The sequence below is a fragment of the Atractosteus spatula genome, unplaced genomic scaffold (assembly GCF_055471065.1).
Source record: "Atractosteus spatula isolate fAtrSpa1 unplaced genomic scaffold, fAtrSpa1.hap1 Scaffold_68, whole genome shotgun sequence".
Lineage (NCBI taxonomy): Eukaryota > Metazoa > Chordata > Actinopteri > Semionotiformes > Lepisosteidae > Atractosteus > Atractosteus spatula.
In genome coordinates, this window is record NW_028296899.1 from 46,253 (window position 1) to 67,086 (window position 20,834).

General features: G+C 40.6%; 1 non-coding gene across 1 annotated transcript; it reads left to right on the plus strand.

The window, feature by feature from the left end:
* Positions 1–13,604: 13,604 nt before the first annotated feature.
* On the plus strand, positions 13,605–13,675 carry trnag-gcc (transfer RNA glycine (anticodon GCC)). The gene has a single exon. It is a non-coding gene; the product is annotated as a tRNA-Gly (tRNA).
* The last annotated feature ends 7,159 nt before the right edge of the window (positions 13,676–20,834 follow it).

Consider the following 20,834-nt stretch of genomic DNA (forward strand, 5'->3'; position numbering starts at 1 on the left):
CACTCTCTCTGCCTGTCATAGACGTTCAGGAAAGGCTGAATGAAGTCATGTCAAGTACAATAATTCGGTGATCAATAATAACAGTTGTAGGACAGTATACAGATGCAGCCATTCAAAATGAGTGAGGTATTTCGCGGCATACCCCGGTGGGCGTGTCGCAGTATCACGCAGTATGACGCAGTTAACGTGGTGTCACGTGGTTAACTATCCGGCGTCGCCTTGTAAAACCGCCAGGGGGAGCTTAACCTCTCATGTACAGCATTTGAGCCTTTAATTTTGAACTGTGTATTACAGCATGTTAATCATCAGTCATTAAAATGTTGGTATATTTTATGAAAGCAAGATTGCTCAGTTGGACAAAAGTACACAACCTACCTTTATCAGAAATATTTATGCATCAAAGCCTTTACTGAAGATATTACTAATAGTATTAATAATGGATGACTTTGGACAAGCTGTATACTCAAAGTATAATTTCTTTAGCACATTTGTACAAGCACTTGGAATCTGTCCAAGCCATACTTTGTCAGGCATTTTGTTTTACTTCAACGGGCATAAAAACTTCCTTGCTTTTAACAGGGCGTTTCATAATTTCTAACTACGAAAATGATTTAAAATGCGACACCTATCATTCAACTAGAGCTTAAAATATCACAAGGATCCTCAAGAGCACAGCAAAGAGTGTATTAAAAGACACTTGTATTTATCAACGCTTTCTTTTCCGTATACCAGATTTTATGGAACCACTTCAGAGGGGTGTCAGCCAGTCAGATTCCAGGAATCGGCACTTTAAAGGAAAAATACACACCAGTATTCCATTTCTCCCTAACGATTTTAAGCATCGAAGTATTTAACTAGCATGTGAAATAGCGTGTGAAAAAGTGGTAGTTTTAAGCTTTTCTGCTAATATAATATGGAATCGCGTATCTAAAGAATTTAATAACGGTATTCGTGTGCTGCGACAGGGCTGTGTAGGGCTGTTTCGCCTGTTTGTTCATGCGTGCTATCTTGTAGCCGACTGGTCTAGGTGCGTGACTACCAGCTGGCAGGTTGTGTGTTTGAATCCAGCTGGTGCTAGACTTTTCTTTTAACAAACATTTCTTCGAAAAAATAGAATAGCGATATTATGGACAATCAATTGACTTTTATATTTCAAAATATCGCAACATGATCGATATTTGCGATATTTTGAACATATCTTCCCTTCTGACAGTGGTTCCTGCTTCTATTGTGTGTGTGTGTGCAACAGAGTAAATTTTTATAGAGAAATGGAGGCTGGACAGTATGTGTTACAATATAAACATTTATATTGATTTAAATCGTGTTCTGATTTAAATCGCAAACGCGTGTTTAATTATATGTGTTTTTTAATCATAATCAGGCAAATGCAACATAAATTGATAGAGTATCTTTGTCTTCTAAGTATCTTAATAAACTTTCAGCATAGCTTTCTACCCATCAAGATTTATATTTCTTGGGATTTTGGGATCAAATGTGGAAGGATTAGATTATAATCGTTTTTATTTGTCAAATACGTGATTGTATTTCTGAATGTTATGTGACACCTACAGTAGTTCACTGCTTTAAATACATCGAATTAAGAAAGTTATGTGTAGCACTTTAGAACTTTTTTCTGAACCAGGGAAAATCTGATCATGTTTCTCTATAACAATAATAAAAAACTTTATTTTACATATCGCCTTTAAAAGTGGCATCTCAAAGCAATACAGTAGATCGAAAAACAGTTAAAAGGGACCAAATTAAATACCAGACAATCGCAAACGCGTTTTCAATAAAATTATTTTATTCATTCAGCAGTTTGTGAGAGGGACATCCAGCAGGGAGAGACACACACACCGGTTTTCATTGACAAAATTGTTTTTTTTCAATTCCTCTTGTCTAACAGGAATGTTTTGTTTGTGGACAGACTGTTAGACAAGAGGAAAAGACCGCCTCCTCCTACGAAGCATTAATCGCGTATCTAAGGAAAATTGCAGTATACCTTTGTTCATGCACATCATTATACAGTACAGTATCTCAATTTGTATTTCGATTAAAAAAAATCGTTTGCCCAGCCACTACTGTTGTTATTGTTTTTATCCTGTAAAGCGTTTCCTTTTTCTGCGTTTTCCATTTCCTTTTTCTGATCACTCGCTTTCTGGATACACATCTCACCTGTCCTGTTCTTTGTTTTCCTGGTTTGCTGATTATGCCTGCTGCGGTCCACTCCTACCCTCACACCTAAAGAATACTATTTTAAATTTCTTGGCGCAGTTCATTAACCCTTGTATGTGCTGTCCGCGCCGAAAATGCAATTAAAAAAAAGTCAAAAAACGCGCTCAAAATACAATTTATAGCTTAATAAGATACACTCCACAGGCAAAATTAAAGACAAAATTAAAGACGATTAAAATCTGTAATCTTTCCACTTGTACTGTGAGTCATCGGACAGTTTCTGCTTTGTGTAAGGATGGTGAGAAAGCTGTGCTCAATGTATTTAAGGGAATTAAAAGTTAAAGGAGATGCTTCATATTGCTTGACTAATTTTAAAAACCAAGTTATAAATGCAGACGCTCCCTCGGTGCCGCGCCGGGTGTAAATATCAAAGTATACATTCCCAACAAGAATTGTACCCATCTGTCATGCAAATAAAACACCTTGAATTGAATTGAATTGAGGGAGAGAGGGGGGTAGTGGGACAGAGATACTGTAGACAGACTCAAGGCAAATAAAATACTTATGGGTACGCAGGCATTCACGACAGCAACATACGAAACGTTTGCACGTACTGTATAGTTAAGTTATTACTTGGTTTTCAAAATGCAACGAAATACAATATTGTTGTTGCTGCTGTTCTGGTTGTTTTTATCCCGTAAAGCGTTTTGAGAAGCCACCTTTAAAGGCGATATATACTGTAAAACCGCTGATTCTTATGGAATGTGTTCCGCAGGAGATTTAAATTTTTATTTATTTATTTTTTAATCACGTATCTTAGGAAATCTCAGTATAACTTTGTTCATGAACAGTGGCATGTTACATTATCATTCGTTTTTTAACAAGGCTCGCCAGCTAATGTGAATCGAAACCTGTCTTGCTAGCTTTTAAAGTCGTGCATGTGTAAACTGTACTAGAGGGCATGCAAGTTACTCTGCCCCTTTCAGCTGCAGGGAGTCCCTCTGCTGCAACACACAGCAGACAGAACGGGAGACTATTGCCTTTCATATCTGACTCCAGTGAAGTAAAAGGGGTGTCTAAAGGGGTGATTTCAGACCACATTCTAGTTACTTTATTTTGTTTACTTTTAACATTTTTGTAATTTACAGTAGATGTCACAATAGAAGCCCGAAGCCTATTATACTCAGTCTAGCCTTGGATCCTCTGAGTCCCATGACTCAGTCTTGTCTGCTTTCCTAGAATAAAACCAGTTAAGTCTTGTGTACTATGCAATTTATATTTTCCGATTCCATGCATTCCCTTAATGTTTAGAGTTTACTATATTCTCCAGACTCAAACACATAAGTACTAATAGCTCTGTCCCTTTAGGAGACTCTTTGCAGTACTGTGTCCCACTACCCCCATGAATTCTTTAGGTTGGGTCTAATATTTTCCAGTAATATACTGAATGGGATACAAAATGCTGTCAGGCAGGTAACAGAAAAGAGAAAAATATAAATATTTCCATTTTACAGACGTTCACACATTTATAACATTTTGGCTCAATAAAAAGCTAACCCAATAATTAAATGTGATAAAGTATAGTTTGGATGTTTATACATTCATGTTAATCGTATTCTTGATTTATTTCATGTTTCATTTGCTAACTTAGAGCATATTGTGCAATGAAGAATAAAATAGCTGCATGACAAGTGACTTCCTTCTCTCAGTGGAAATTAAAAGATAGCCTGATAAATTATAATAAGACAGTAAGAAAGGTTCCAATCAGGAGGAGACAATTCTTTCCATTTTTTTGTTTGATTGCTGGTAGCAAACTGATCTGAGGATCTACTCCAGCTCTTTCTCTTTTTATCATACAGTAAATCTTATTTTCTTGCTTTCTGAAACACAATATAACAAAAAATAACCTCACAAAATCAAAGAAAAAATCCTTGCTCCCCCCCCTTCCCTTGGCAGTACTTCCTCCCATGCTTTTAACTAAGGGCATCTAAAATACTGTCAAACAGCTACAATGGTATCTCTGTACAAGGCTTTGACTGTGTCAATCACAGCACCTACCATTCCCTTACCAGCAACAACATGGATTCTAACACTCAGACATTAAAAAAAGTCAGGCCAAGAGAGAAAATACCGAGCTTTACAACATGCGGTACCAGTAACATTTTACCCACAGTAGACTCACCAACCAGATGTGTTTCAGTTTCTGTGATAAGCCTAGATTAATCATATCCTCTCCTCTAGTAGGAGCACCAAGTGTAAACATGTAACGCCCCTATTAAAAATAATGGCAAAACAGAAGTTCACTCTTTCTAGAACATACCTTCCTATGGACACTCCTAAAATGTATAAAATAGTGTCCACAGCATCTCATAATAGAGGCAAATGGGGAACTTCAAACTCATTTCATACAATGCCATCCATGAGGGGTTAAATACACCCTGAGAGAAATTAATTTCTGGATAATTCAACGGCTGTGATTTCTGGAATATGTATTATCCCAAATATTTTCAAAAGAAATTGAATCATTTCAATGAATCTGTGCCATTCAAGTACCTGCTCCAGACAGTAACCACTGCTAAGGGTTTATATGAAGCTTGCATTAAAAGACTTTAAAAAAATGTCATGTTCCCATAAAAAAGTCATGCCTTGGAGTATAGACCCCCAAAGGAATGCCATAGACTCAAACTGCAAAATAAACACATACAGAAAGAAAGTATTTGTATTGTGATTGCAAATCCTGGTATGAGTGATTGGTATGACTTTCCTCATTACAAATCTCTTATTAGAATTTAAATTTCTCTGTAACTCCAGGTCAGAACAGAGAAAATGTAACTGCCTTAAGGAGTTTACAATTATGAAAAATAGAAGGATAAGCATGATACGTATGTCTTCTGTCATTTTCTAAGTCATGTTACTGAGCACCAAATCTTATTGAGAATATGAATCCATTTAAGGTTTATACCATTAAAGTAAAGGTTTATTCCATGCTGAAAATGTTTGTACCAGACTTTTTTGAGCCCTGTTTAATTGTGTCTGAAGTCTGATGTTGTAAATTTTATTGTTAAAAAGATCCATGAAAATGTCACTACTAAAGTTAGCTGGTACTGTTGGTATTGTAAGTGGCAAGTAGAGCTCATATTTTAGATTTTGTGTAGTTGCTAGCTTTGAACTGTGTGTTGGATGCACATGAATTGAAGGAATGGGCAAACATAGCTGATGCGGATCCACAGAGCCAGCATATTAAGATGTTTATAATTAGAGGCAATTTGTTTAAATAACTAGGTATGGATACTGATGTGCAAGAGAGGTGGAAAGGCTGTTTCCTTAAGCCAGCCCTATAAAATGTTTTATTCTCAGTGAGATGCTGCCATTTCATAGTGGGTTTCTAACACTGTGTATAGTTCCATCCACACAGTGCCTTTACTTCCATCCATTTCTAATCTCTTTATCCAGTACAGAGGATTTGGAGCCTATCCCAGTAAGCGACGGACACAAGGCAGAATACACCCTGGACATAGCGCCAGTCCATCACAGGACAGACAGACACAAACACACACACACCAGGGCCAGTTTAAATCTAACCTCAGAACCTTTCTTTTCAGAAGACTTAGTGTCTGTATCTGCTTCATTTTCTAATTTTGGTAGCACCTCTAACTGCTTGTCTTTCTTATATGCATTTACTTTGTAATCTGTGGTCCTTTTATCTGTTTTTACATCTACTGTATTGCTTTGAGATGCCACCTTTAATGGTGATATATCAAATAAAGTTTTTTATTATTGTTATAGGGAAACATGATCAGATTTAAAAAGATCTAAAGTATACTAGTTTGTCACTCTTCTCATTCCCTTTGCTAAATGACTTTTCATACTAGTCTGATCAATCTAACTGCCAGTTTTCTGTGCTTTCTCTATCCTGCTAGATTTGCAATTATTCTGAAAATTTTCATCTTGAAATAACTCATTTCTAAATACCTTTTTCACTGTTAACATCTTGCAGCAACTCTGCGACAAAATATACACTCTGACAGTTCATCCCGCTACCAACATTAAATAAAACAAATCTTAAGATTTCTAGATTTATGTCTTTATTTAGTGGTTTCATTAGTGACAAAGGCTAAACTTTCTTGGAAAAATGTCTTTTATGTGTTGCGGAAAAAACTGACTCGCTTTAACAAAATATGTTTACAAATCCTTTCACCTGGCATTTTCGTAGTTAGAAATTATGGAACGCTCTGTTAAAGGCAAGGGAGTTTTTATGTCCGTTGCAGTTCTTTTGCAACATGAATATAATTATATCGTTATTAATTTCTTGAGATATGCGATTCCATATTATATTCCCTTTTAATCAAATTCTAAAAGTATGCTTGTTGACTCCGGTATCGCGTTAGTTAAAGACTTCGATGCTTAAAATGTTTAGGGAGAAATGGAATACTGGTGTGTATGTTTTCTTTAAAGTACCGAGACCAGCCATATACTGTATGTTTAAGTTCCAAAATTAATATCGTTTATGGACTTCACACGCGTTGCAGTATGCTCCTATTCTTTTTATGCTTAGGCACTAAGATCTCCCTTCTGCTTTGTGTAAGGATGGTATCAAAAGCAATCTTAAGTGATGACAAACCACTACAATAACAACAGTAGTGGCTGGCTCAATGTATTTAAGGGACTTAAACGTAAAAGGAGATGCTTCATATTGCTTGACTAATTTTAAAAACTAAGTTATAAATGCAGACGCTCCCTCAGTGCGCTCCTCTGGTGCGCCGGCTCTTACACAGTGCCTGTCTGCCGAAAGCATTACAATATACATACCCAACACTGCTTGTACCCATCTGTCATGCAAATATAACACCTTGAATTGAATTGAATTGAGGGGAGAGGGGGGGAATACTAAAGACAATACTGGCTCAATACCAATACGGGCTTTGACGTGCTAATGCGTTGGTTTAACAGTCCGGGTGTGGCAGGCTTCCAATGTCAACTCGACTCGATTGGAAGACAATGAACGTATTTTAGCCCTAAATGAATTAATAGCAAACATGGTTTACATAAAATACATTTTTCCAAGAAAGTTTATAATAATACGATCTATAGTTGAAATCTGAGCCTACTTTAAAAATAAAGGAAAAGCATTTTCAGAGAGCAATCACGCTGTGTTTATGTAGAAAAAGCGATTAGGTTTATGAGCAATCTAATTACCTATTCGCATAAAACGCTATATAAAATAAAGTTTATTTAGAGATGAATGATCAGTGTCGCAGTTTAAATAATGGGAGTCAGGAAACTAACACACAATTAAATTTGCCTGTGGAGTGTATCTTATTAAGCTATAAATTGTATTTTGAGCGCGTTTTTTGACTTTTTTTTAATTGCATTTTCGGCGCGGACAGCACATACAAGGGTTAATGAACTGCGCCAAGAAATTTAAAATAGTATTCTTTAGGTGTGAGGGTAGGAGTGGACCGCAGCAGGCATAATCAGCAAACCAGGAAAACAAAGAACAGGACAGGTGAGATGTGTATCCAGAAAGCGAGTGATCAGAAAAAGGAAATGGAAAACGCAGAAAAAGGAAACGCTTTACAGGATAAAAACAATAACAACAGTAGTGGCTGGGCAAACGATTTTTTTTAATCGAAATACAAATTGAGATACTGTACTGTATAATGATGTGCATGAACAAAGGTATACTGCAATTTTCCTTAGATACGCGATTAATGCTTCGTAGGAGGAGGCGGTCTTTTCCTCTTGTCTAACAGTCTGTCCACAAACAAAACATTCCTGTTAGACAAGAGGAATTGAAAAAAAACAATTTTGTCAATGAAAACCGGTGTGTGTGTCTCTCCCTGCTGGATGTCCCTCTCACAAACTGCTGAATGAATAAAATAATTTTATTGAAAACGCGTTTGCGATTGTCTGGTATTTAATTTGGTCCCTTTTAACTGTTTTTCGATCTACTGTATTGCTTTGAGATGCCACTTTTAAAGGCGATATGTAAAATAAAGTTTTTTATTATTGTTATAGAGAAACATGATCAGATTTTCCCTGGTTCAGAAAAAAGTTCTAAAGTGCTACACATAACTTTCTTAATTCGATGTATTTAAAGCAGTGAACTGCTGTAGGTGTCACATAACATTCAGAAATACAATCACGTATTTGACAAATAAAAACGATTATAATCTAATCCTTCCACATTTGATCCCAAAATCCCAAGAAATATAAATCTTGACGGGTAGAAAGCTATGCTGAAAGTTTATTAAGATACTTAGAAGACAAAGATACTGTATCAATTTATGTTGCATTAGCCTGATTATGATTAAAAAACACATATAATTAAACACGCGTTTGCGATTTAAATCAGAACACGATTTAAATCAATATAAATGTTTATATTGTAACGCATACTGTCCAGCCTCCATTTCTCTATAAAAATTTACTCTGTTGCACACACACACACAATAGAAGCAGGAGCCACTGTCAGAAGGGAAGATATGTTCAAAATATCGCAAATATCGATCATGTTGCGATATTTTGAAATATAAAAGTCAATTGATTGTCCATAATATCGCTATTCTATTTTTTCGAAGAAATGTTTGTTAAAAGAAGAGTCTAGCACCAGCTGGATTCGAACACACAACCTGCCCGCTGGTAGTCACGCACCTAGACCAGTCGGCTACAAGACAGCACGCATGAACAGGTAGGCGAAACAGCCCTACACAGCCCTGTCGCAGCATACGAATACCGTTATTAAATTCTTTAGATACGCGATTCCATATTATATTAGCAGAAAAGCTTAAAACTACCACTTTTTCACACGCTATTTCACATGCTAGTTAAATACTTCGATGCTTAAAATCGTTAGGGAGAAATGGAATACTGGTGTGTATTTTTTTCTTTAAAGTACCAAGACCAGCTATATACTGTATGTTTATGTTCCAAAATTAATATCATTTATGGCCTTCACACGCGTTACAGTATGCTCCTATTCTTTTTATGCTCAGCTACTAAGATTTCCCTTCAGTGGTAAAATTCAATATCTACAACGGGCACAGCAAAGACGTTTACTGTACTGTAAGTCTTTCTACGACAGACCAACGGACCACGAGTGCCCCTGTTGGTCAACCAATCACGTACTGCGGTGCCACGCGTCATCTTGCGTCACACTGAGCGACGCCACCTGCGGTACGTGTCTGTAACGCGCACTTTGAATGGCTGCATCTGTATAAGGAGGATAAGGATTTTGAAGTTGACTCGAAATCTGATAGGTAACCAGTGCAAGGACTTGAAAACAGGTGTAATGCATCCCTGATAGGATTCTTGCTGTCATATTCTGAACATATTGAAGATTGCTCAGTGTGGATTTAATTTCCCCAGTGAACAGGATGTGCATTTATTAATTCTAGAAAAAAAGCTTTTCTTGATTTCTCTAGTTCCCTTTAAAATAAACTATTATTCCGCAATGCAGAGTATTACATGGCCAGTATTTACACATGATATTTGTGATTTAAAGAAATTAACACAAGCAGCTTTTGGAGATTTTAAGTGTTGGCTGAGTTATTGCAGGATAAAAGACTAGAGATGTTGGCAAGAAGAAGATAATTTGGGGAAAGCTGAGGAATACACTTATAACAAGAACACTTCCTAATGGGGTTAGGCATACTTTTGATGAAGATGATGAAGTTAACAGACTATATGTTTACATAGATACTGAAATAAGGATTGTATTTTAGATTATGTGTAGTTGCTGGCATTGAACTGTGTGTTGGATGCACATGAATTGAAGGAATGGGCAAACATAGCTGATGCGGATCCACAGAGCCAGCATATTAAGATGTTTATAATTAGAGGCAATTTGTTTAAATAACTAGGTATGGATACTGATGTGCAAGAGAGGTGGAAAGGCTGTTTCCTTAAGCCAGCACTATAAAATATTTTATTCACAGTGAGATGCTGCCATTTCATCGTGGGTTTTTAACACTGTGTATAGTTCCATCCACACAGTGCCTTTACTTCCATCCATTTCTAATCTCTTTATCCAGTACAGAGGATTTGGAGCCTATCCCAGTAAGCAACGGACACAAGGCAGAATACACCCTGGACATAGCGCCAGTCCATCACAGGACAGACAGACACAAACACACACACACCAGGGCCAGTTTTCCCATAAACCAATTAACTTACCAGTATGTTTCGGAGTGCGAGAGGGAGTCATATCACACATATGGAGAAAAACCATGTAACCCAGAGAGAACATGTAAACCCCACACACACAGGATGGCAGAAATTGAACCTAAGACCCCAGTGCTGCAAGATAGCAATGCTAACCACTTCGCCACCATTATAAATGGATGGGTATCTTAGTTATCTTTCTGGTTCACAGGTTTGCATGCATAATTTAATTTTGAAAGCCACTGAGACATCAGGTACTACTGTTGTATTTATGAAAAAGAAACAAAACAAAAAACATACTAACAACTGTGCCATCCTACTCCTTAGTTAATACATTTTATTATTCATAAACAGTTAACATTGTTAGCAAAATATTTTGAATTATATTTAACCCTATTTTTTCTTTAGTTTTGTATTTAACTTATTATATGATAGTCAGACTTAATGTATATTTGAACAATGAAAATATATTTTTACAAGATGCGGGGGAAAGTGCAACAGCTTATTACAGTGCTAAATTTAATATTATTGATTGCTAATAGTTTATGCTAACACCTAACTTTCTTAATTAGATGTATTTAAAACAGTGAACTAAGTGTAACATACTATTCAGAAATACAATCGAAAATAGTTTTGTGGTGTTTGTATGGATGAAACGTTTCTAAAATGTATAACGTAACAAAATTAAAGACGATTAAAATCTGTAATCTTTCCACTTGTAATGTCATTAGACAGAACAACACGTTTCTGGTTTGTTTTAATTAGTATTAGTTAGTAGTTAGTAGTTTTAATTTAATTAGTATTGCAATTCGCACTGATTCCCTTGCGAAGATATGGACTTAAGAATATTCGTGCCTGGTCAAAAAATGGCATTAAGCACTTAAAATTAATATGGTTAATAATAGTAAACTGTAACATGCTGTAACAAGATCGGTTAAACTGCGAAGAAAATGCTTTCAGAGAAAATGTTTCAGGTGTGAAGAACATAGATCTCCAATGCAATTTCAACCAAACCTGTTCCCACACACCCTGCCCCCACTACCATTAGAATATACACAAAGCACTGAAATCTTTCGAGCTAATGATCAGGTGACCCGAGAGAGAGCGAGAGAAACACCAAGGGGTGCGGAACCAGGGAACTATTTACATGGAAAACGGGCGATCTCCCCAGACTGTCCGCCCGTTTCACTGTTACCTGGATACCTCTTTATTTAGAACTCACTAACACTGATTTTTAGTTTCGAAGGATTCAAGTAGGGTTTTAGATGAAAGGCAGCGACCTTAATCAAGCCCAAATCATAATTGAACCCATTCAGAGCCTACATTACATTTTAGCGTTTCATTCTGAGCAGAAGACCCTCACACCTGAAGAAGGCTTGCGTTTTCTCTCTTCTCTTTTAAGCATGTGTACAATGTGTAATACAATTACAATGTGTAATTACAATGCGAATCGTATGAGGGTGGGGGGGAGGTGTCTTTCGCTGGAAATCTCGCCTGCTTCTACTTTACGAGCACAACCCCCTCTCTGCCGGAGTGCTGGCTGTGACGAATTAAACCGGTTTCACAGGTTTCAATCACAGACCATGTGACATGGGAGTCAGGAAACTAACACACAGCGCCACCGGATTTGATAACACTATAAAAACGCTATAAAATAATGTGACTAGGCACAGAACAAGTTTACAGCACAGTACAATAATAAATGCTGACCATGACTTTAGAAGCATAAATTGCCTTACACTCAATTTAAACACAAGCTGTCTTTAGCCCTCTAAGCTGGTTCATACAGAAATGTAGAGATCCAGGCTCAGAACACACAGCTTCATTAGCGAATACATATGCAGGACAACTAGAGAAGACGTTTTACAGAGGATGGATTTTTAGAAACATCCCATCAGTGACATCACTGAAGTCAACTCCTAGGCACTGTAACTGTCGTGTGGATAGTTTCACAAGAATCAGACAAAGGTTTAAGCATCGCTTGTTCTAGATAAAACTGCAAAAAAAACAACAACAACCCATAATGTACTTCTTTGCGGCTCTGTTTGCCCAAATCATATATTCACAACGTGAAATCTAGAAAATAATATTACGTAACCAAAATCCGCAATATGGAAACAGAACCTGTGTAATTGTTGATAGATGATGTACTCGTAACATTTTTTCAAGACGAACTACAACATTTAAAAAATGACTTGTATGTACTTGATATCTCTAATCAATCCACGGGTCCCGGCACAAAACGAAACTAAAACGCATACCGTTTCGCGCTTCTTATTAGTTGCTCAAAAGTAATTTGACCGTATGAAATGCATAATATAAACCTAGAAACATATACGTGAGCAGTACTTAAGCACTGTAGTATCGGTGTTAAGACATACCTCTCAAATACTGTAAATCAAGTTAAAAATATCTCAAGACCGATTCTGGTCATAATGAAACCATGTTTCGTGTATGTTTTTTTTAATGTACCGAGACCAGCCATATACTGTATGTTTATGTTCCAAAATTAATATCGTTTATGGCTTCACACGCGTTGCAGTATGCTCCTATTCTTTTTATGCTCAGCTACTAAGATTTCCCTTTAGTGGTAAAATCAGATATGAATATTCAATACTTAAACGGGCACAGTTAAGACATTAAATATACATATACATACTGTATACAGTACAGTTTTCATACGGTAATATGTTTATGTTCCTAAATCAATCTCTTTTATGAGCATGTGAAAGGCATGGTGAATCGATTCTCAAAAATTACTGTACTTTGCATGATTGGAAACAAATGCGTGATTGCGAAATGCTGTGGTGTTACTTTTACAAAGACGGTCAATGAAAAAAAGAATGTTGACCAGGGCAATACTTTGAGTTTACACTTACAGCTTGTCCAAGGTCATTCATTATTAATACTATTAGTAATATCTTCGTTAAAGACTTTGATGGCCACAGCTCAAACATGAGAGGTTGAGCTTTATTAGCTCCACCTTGCGGAAATTCCGGATACTATTATTTTGCTTGTCGTATTATAGGAGAATTTACGGTAACTCGCGGTATTTACCGGTAGCTTGCGGTAGACTGCGTACAGCGTACCGCAAAATAATGCGGTATCGCCCGCGCATTTTGAATGGCTGCATCTGTAGGCTGCCAAAAGTCTCCGAAACCAAATTTTGATAGCAGAAAATTCTCACTCGTCCAGAAGTTTCCTTGGGACCCAACATCCAGCACAGAGTGGTAAAAAAGCGTCTTTTTTGTAGAGCCTTGCAGTGTGCATTGGTGGTTCAGTGGTAGAATTCTCGCCTGCCACGCGGGAGGCCCGGGTTCGATTCCTGGCCAATGCAGTGGCTTTTGCAGCGAGCGGCTCCATCACTTGCATCCCCTTTCAACTCGCAACTGAAAACCCACTGAAGCTTAGAAGCTGTGAGCCAGGTCAGTACCCGGATGAGGATGACCTACAGGGAAAAGCAAAGCTTACAGCTGGAAGCGGTGTTAATGGAGCCAGCGGTGGGACGCTCACCCTGAGGTCTGTGCGGGTCCCAATGCCCCAGTATAGTGACGGAGACGCTGTGTGGTAAAAAGGCGCTGTCTTTTGGATGAGATGTAAAACCGAGGTCATAGCTCTCTGTGGTCATTAAAAGTGACCACCAAAACCTTTGACAAAAGCTCTTGGTAATTGATGGTCTTCAATAATGCTTCTCCTTTAGGTACATTTGAAATCAGCTGAAAAATGCTGTGAAATGGGGGGGGGCACTTCAGGCCAGTGTAGGATTTGAATTTGAATTTTTGAAGAACCATTAAACAGCACGAGAAAGCCCGTACACTGAATTGCAGGGCTTTCTATTCAAAGAAGGACAAAAGAAACTTCCCTGAATTCCATTTTTTGCAGCACAGAGAGGACAGTAGAAACAAGGCCTGTTAGCTCAGTTGGTTTGAGCGTGGTGCAAGTAACGCCAAAGTCGCTGGTTCGATCCCTGTTCGGGCCAGGCAGTCTCCTCCTCTCTTGCCAAAACCTGTTGCTTTCTTGCTGTGGTGAGATTGGTGGTAATGCAAAGACGCCACATACTACCGACAGACGAGAGTGTTGCGGGAGAAGAGAGAAGTGATGGAAGATTGAAGAGTGTCCTAGGTGGAGCCAAGATGAAGTGTCACAATTGCCTAGGGGAGGATTTCAAATGTTTAAGATGGTAAAAATAACCGGAAGTGATCCCCCAGTCCGGCGCAGTCTGACGTACTTCTGTCATATAAAGTAAAACTAGATGTCGAACTGGAGCCTCACCATTTGCATAAGTGAGGCTCCAGTTATACATCTAGTTCACTTTAAATGACAAAACTGAAGAGGCTTAAAAGAGCTGGAGAGGATTTCTTACAACTTTTGAGCCGGCACAGTTTTCGAAAACGTTTTCTTCACGCTGCACTATACAACACAGACAGCCAAGAGTCTCCAAAACAAAACGAATTGACAGATAGGAGAAAAGTCCCAATCGTCCTAAAGTTCCCAAAATCCAGCACTGAGCGTAAACAAAGTGTTCAAGTAGCGTGGGAATGCTACCCCTAATGCTAGCTGGAGTTTGAGCGTCTGGTTCAGAGTTTGCTCAAGAGTTTACCTTTCACAGATGCGCAAAGATGAATGTTGAGGGTGCACGCTACAAGGCGCCTTACAGTGCAGGGAGTGATTAGAGACGATTCGTGACGTGTGCTCGTTCCCATATACCGTACGCCCCGGGTTGCAGTGCTAGGATGACGTCCAATACCGCTTCGGCACGTAACGGCATTATATTCAAGTGCAGGACATGAGGGTTTTATTTTGTTCGTTTTGTTCTGCTCTGCTTTGCTTTGTTTTGCTTTCCATGGCGTTTGTAAGAGCGTCAATAAAAAGGCGATTCCTGCGTCTAACACGAATGTAAGAGCTATTTCAAGAGCGGCTTCTAAAATGCTTGTAGACATTTGTCTGTTGTTGATTGTTTTTTTGTGTCTAACAAAGTGCCATTTTCCTGTCCGGACGGGGAGACTTTATCATTCCCACATGAAGCAACCCTTAAGTCCTCTGAGGTGTGTCTGTCTGCAAGGCTTGTATTTTGGAAAGGTTTTTTTTTTAATGGAGAACGACTTTGAAAAAGGTTTCCGCCGGCGCCTCGCGATCCATGTGAGATTGTAGCAAGAACGCAGCAATGGCGGCGCGCGCTGTAGTCGTGTCCGAGTGGTTAAGGCAATGGACTAGAAATCCATTGGGGTCTCCCCGCGCAAGTTCGAATCCTGCTGACTACGGTGTCCTCCTCACGTCGTTGTGTGCCGGCGCAAGCAAGGAAAAGTGCCTTTTTGCTTTTCCTGGTGGTTTTAAAACGCGAGATCGCTTGTACCCGCTGCCTTGGAAAGAAATGTCTACATGTTTACTTGCACATTGTCTATTGTTTGTTTGTACATTGTCTTGATGCACTGTTTGCACTTTGTCTTGTTTTTTACACTTGTTTTACAATCGAGAGACCTTCTGTAAGTAAGAATTCCATTGTACCAGTACCGGTTACATATGGCAATAAAGTTCAAGTTCAAATGCTTCAGCGTCCGCAAACGGCATTTTGCAGCTGGAAGCAGATGGCGACGCTTTTTGCGGTCGCGTGCCTTGTGCCCCATTTCCGGCCTTTAACATCGAATCAATAAAGCTGTTAGAACCGACACCATAGGTGCTTTTCTTACAACTTTTGATCTGACTCAGTTTCGGAATGCAATTCCTGAACACTGCGAGAGACAACCTACAGATGCAGCCATTCAAAATGAGCGGTAAAAACCCGTGGTACAGTAACCAACCCGCAGGGCACCGTAGGGCACCGCGGTAAGTGATTGGCTGGCCAAAATGACCGACAGGGGCACTCGTGGTGCATTGGTTGGTAGTGAAAAGATTTAATCATCTAATGTCTTTACTGTGCACATTTCAATCCGCTTAGTTTTGAATATTTATATGGAATTTTACCACTAAAGGGAAATTTTAGTAGCTGAGCATAAAAAGAAGAGGAGCATAACGCATCTGAAGGTCATAAACGATATTAATTTAGGAACATAAACATTACTGTATGTACATAAACTGTACTGTGTATGGCTGGTCTTGATAGTGTAGTGGTTTGATGGGTTTACTGAGACAATTATCAATTGTAGCAGTAATCACGAGGTTGTTCGTTGGGGCTTTTAGAAAATCAATCGTCAGAACAACTAACAACGCACACACACGGGTTCAATACACGAGATACATTTATTAATATAAACTGTGCACCAAACATATACTAGTCTGCCTGGATACGAGCGGCAGACCTTACTGTGAGGGTTATCAATATACAAGGTATATAATCTCGAAGAGATGCAAACACAAAGAGATACACAACAGAGAATATATGTCAATATATATCGTTCGGTTACCAAATCGCTAATCAGTGTTATTACCCACTGTTACTCTAAACTCGGAAGTAAATACATTACTCATGAATTAAATTGATAACAACTTGTGTTGAGGTACAATTAAATTCTCGAGACGCAATGTAGAACATGGGGTTTACTTATCCACTGTGTTTGGATTTGGAATTTCCCGGCACGAACACCAAACCAGCTGACAGGCTCTGTTGCAGCGGTTGTCCAATGGGCGTTGTGTCGGCGTCCTCTTGCTACCGGCCAACCAGTCGAGGTGCAGCTCGGAGTAGGAAGGCCGGAGGAATCTGACTGCGGCGCGCAGGGCAGTCGTTGCTCCGAGGGGATCTACCAGCAGTCCGGCTGGCTAGTAGAAAGTCTCTATGCACAGAGTGTGACCGCGAGTCCTCACAAGTCACTCTTTTGCCTGGGAAGAAGCTGGTTCGTTCCCGGTCCAGCGCTGCTTCTGAATAAGCTATTCAGGTTGTCGACGAGGGTCCAACTGTAGGCTGCCGTTGATCAAGCGGAGCATTCACGTTGGTAGAATTCTGAATACGTACGGGATCCTCGGCCTCGCGCTTAGAACAAAGTCCAAGTCCTTTTGCAGACAACAGCAGTTGTCACGTGATTGTCTCTGAGGATGCGCGAAAATGGCCAAGGAGAGCCCAGAACTGAGCTTGCGCTCCCTTTTTGATCAAGACCCAGATGTGTGCTGATTGGTTGAGAGTTTGGCGGGCATTGGAGACCCACGTGGTATTACCACGCCCTGCCAGTCCCTGATTGGTTGGTCAAGGTGAGATATAAGTCACTTACTCTTGACACTTAGAAATGCAGTCCAGATGTCCATTCGGCACTCCCTAGACAGATAGGCGCCAGTGGATGACCATTGATCATTATAGCCAGGCTTAGCTAATTGCATCCCCGTCTGGGAGCTTGCTTCTTATCAAAAGAAAAACATCTTAAATCAGCTTGCATGAATTCTTTCTCTGTGGCTGCACCACAGAGATGGAGGGTGAGATGGGGCCTCCTTTAGGAGCATACCAACGCTTAATTCTGTCTTATTAACAAGCATTGCCGCTACATATCCCCCCTTTTTGAAGGTCACGAGGTCCTGAGGCGTTGTTGCCTTCAAAACAAAAACAGAGTTAAGTGATGTTTGTTGTACCACGGTGGATTCTACCACCCAATATTCACATTACCTCTCGAGAATTTGTACAGGAAATAGTGTTGGAAAGAACGTTGCGTATACCTGCTCTCAGTTATAAGGTACCTAGGAATGAGGCATTGGGCATCATCATTAGCTCTAGACCTTAAACTTCCGGCAGTTCACTATCAGTATCGGATAGCTCTGCAGCAGGCAGACGTTTGGGAGTGGTTACCTGATTTCGGTGATAAACCATTGCTCCCTTTGTCTCATTCAAACTACCCCGCAAGGCTTTGATACAAGAGAACAGCATCCAACACATTACCCCAGCCATGATCCAGCTACCCAGCAGCAGTGTCAAGATGACCACGTTTATTGTTCCTAGCGCCCCAGAGGATCCACAACGACTGTGCTTGGGACCTACCAGTGTAGTTTTTAAGTTTGTGTCGTTAAGAACAAATTCGACTACCTGTACACCCTCAAGACTTACTGTCTCTTGGATTCTCTCATCCAAGTCAATGCCGTGTCCTCTGAAAGCGTCCACAATCTCGAGTTCCGTTTCGTATAGTTCTGACTCCAGGTGATACAGTGCTAAATCGTTGAGATGCACTATCGCTCCTTCAGGAACTTGTAGAAAAACTGTTTGGTTGGGTAGCTGCACTTCGGTAGCTGTATCATGCCTGTCATATGTTATTGTAACCGTTAACTGTGGTGTGCTGACCAGCCATTCTTTCCCACCTGCTCAACCTGGGGTTCGTTAACCTCACTTTTGCTCGTCACTGTGGCTTTACACTTTTCAGTGGCAGCCCCCTTTCTGATACCACACAACCTCTGAGTTGTGTCCCTAAGGAATGGCTTACTTGGGCATACCCAGTGGATATCCTTGGTTGATATACACAGTTCCAGGTTTGGAACAAGATACAAATTTGGATCATCCTCCTGGTAAGCTACGAGCGGTGGGGTGGTCAACTTCACATGCATGTCCCCCCTCCAGAAGCCAACGTTCGATATAGACTTGAGTCTATAGATATCCTTGCCACTCACGATGGGAAGGTTCAACAGGAAACCTATTTCCTTGGCTTCAGGGTTGACATGTATAGGAATGGCACTGCCTAGACTGTATGCAAAATGTACCTGTAATGGCTGCACCATCTCAGAAGTGGTTGTCCTAAGTACTTCTTCTACTAAGGACAGTGGAACCAAGTAAGTTGGAATCTGTCCCATGGCTAAGCTAGTTATCGTGGCACTAAGCTCCCTAAGCAAATCCTGCATCAGCATCCTGACCTGTTGCACGTAAGCATAATCCCACTGTAACACGTCGACAATCCTGCCCACGGTGTGGAGGGTGTTATTTAACACTGCTGCATGAAGGTTTACTGCTAATATTGTGCCCTGTAAGGTTTTCCCTAGGCTTTCCAGCCGCTGCTGCTGTTGATACAGCCTGTCCTGAATTTCTGGCATTTCCTTAAGTAACCCAGACACCTGCCTTCTCAGGGTGGTCAGGGTGACAGTGTAAGCAGCAAACAGACCAGCTGAAAATAGCGAGCCCACGGCGGAGGCCGCAGCAATCAGACCCCCCAAGAACCTTTTGGGGCGGCTGAGGCCTGTCATCTCCTCCTGGCTGACTGTTGCCTTCCTCAGCTGGCGGAGCATGTGTATAGTGTCTAGCTGGGCATGCCATACAGCATCCTTAGCCCACTGCCTGCCATGATGGGACACCCTACTGTTCATGTTGATGTGCTTCCGAAACACATCACTTGGGTCCAGCCGCACATACACTCGCTGAGTATATGTTCTGCAATTTGTTAACAACAATCCGGGAGCGTCCTGCAGGACTATGCCGGTAGGAGGACCGGGTTCCACAACTTCAAGGGGCTGTGTCGAAGCGATCCACAGCACTGTCAGGACCAGCCGTGGCAGTTTTAGGATTCCCATTCTGGAACACAGATGAGGCACATGGTACAGTTCCACTATAATTTTGAATATATTTTCCTAGGAGGACCTACACTACAGTACCTAACTACCTGCAGCTACAAAGGGGCACCCCCCTCTTGATCGGGTTTAGACTTTTAACCCTATTCTGTGTCCTCCGGCGCCATTTGAGGTGGGCGATACAACCGGAGGTGGTTGCGATGCACCCACTTATAGACCAGAGATTGCCTTCCTTTTTCAATCCGAATTCGATAAGCTACCGGTGATACCTTATCGACAATCTCGTGGGGTCCTGTCCAACTGGGTAAGAATTTCCGGGCCACCCCTGTGGGTTTGGCAAATTGGAAGTACAGGACCTTGTCTCCTACTTGGAGTTCCTGGTTAACTGCCTTTCGGTCATAGTATGCTTTCCTACCCTCTGCACTCCTTCCCAGATTGTTCTGGGCAAAAGCAAAGGTTGCCTGCAGATGTGCTTGCTGACACATACTGATGGGCCGTAGCAGCCCCCGTCGTGCTCAGGTCCTCCACCCCATAAAGACAGTGTAGGGGAAGAGTCATCTTCCGACCTGTCATCATCTCAAAAGGTGGGACCCCCGTAGAGCAATGGGGCGTGGCTCGGATGGCCATCAGAACCAGGGGCAGCTTAATGTCCCAGTCCCTACTGCTGGTGGAGACAAACTTTTTGAGCATACTAACCACCGTTCGGTTTGCCCTTTCTGCCTGGCCCGAGGATTGAGGGTGGTAGGAGATATGCAACTGGGCCTTGACCCCAAGCATATTCCACAGGGTTGCCATTACTGTAGCTGTGAAATGGGTTCCCCGATCCGAGTCCACGGTCAGGGGGAGTCCCCATCGACTGAACACATGGTTCACCAACAGCACTGCAGTTGTCTCTGCCGTGTCGTTGGGTGCTGGGAGGCACTCAATCCATTTTGTGAATGCACACGTAACCGTGAGGAAATATTTGTTCCCTCTGGATGACCTCACCAGCGGCCCCACCCAATCCATTTGTAGATTGGACCAGGGGAATGTCA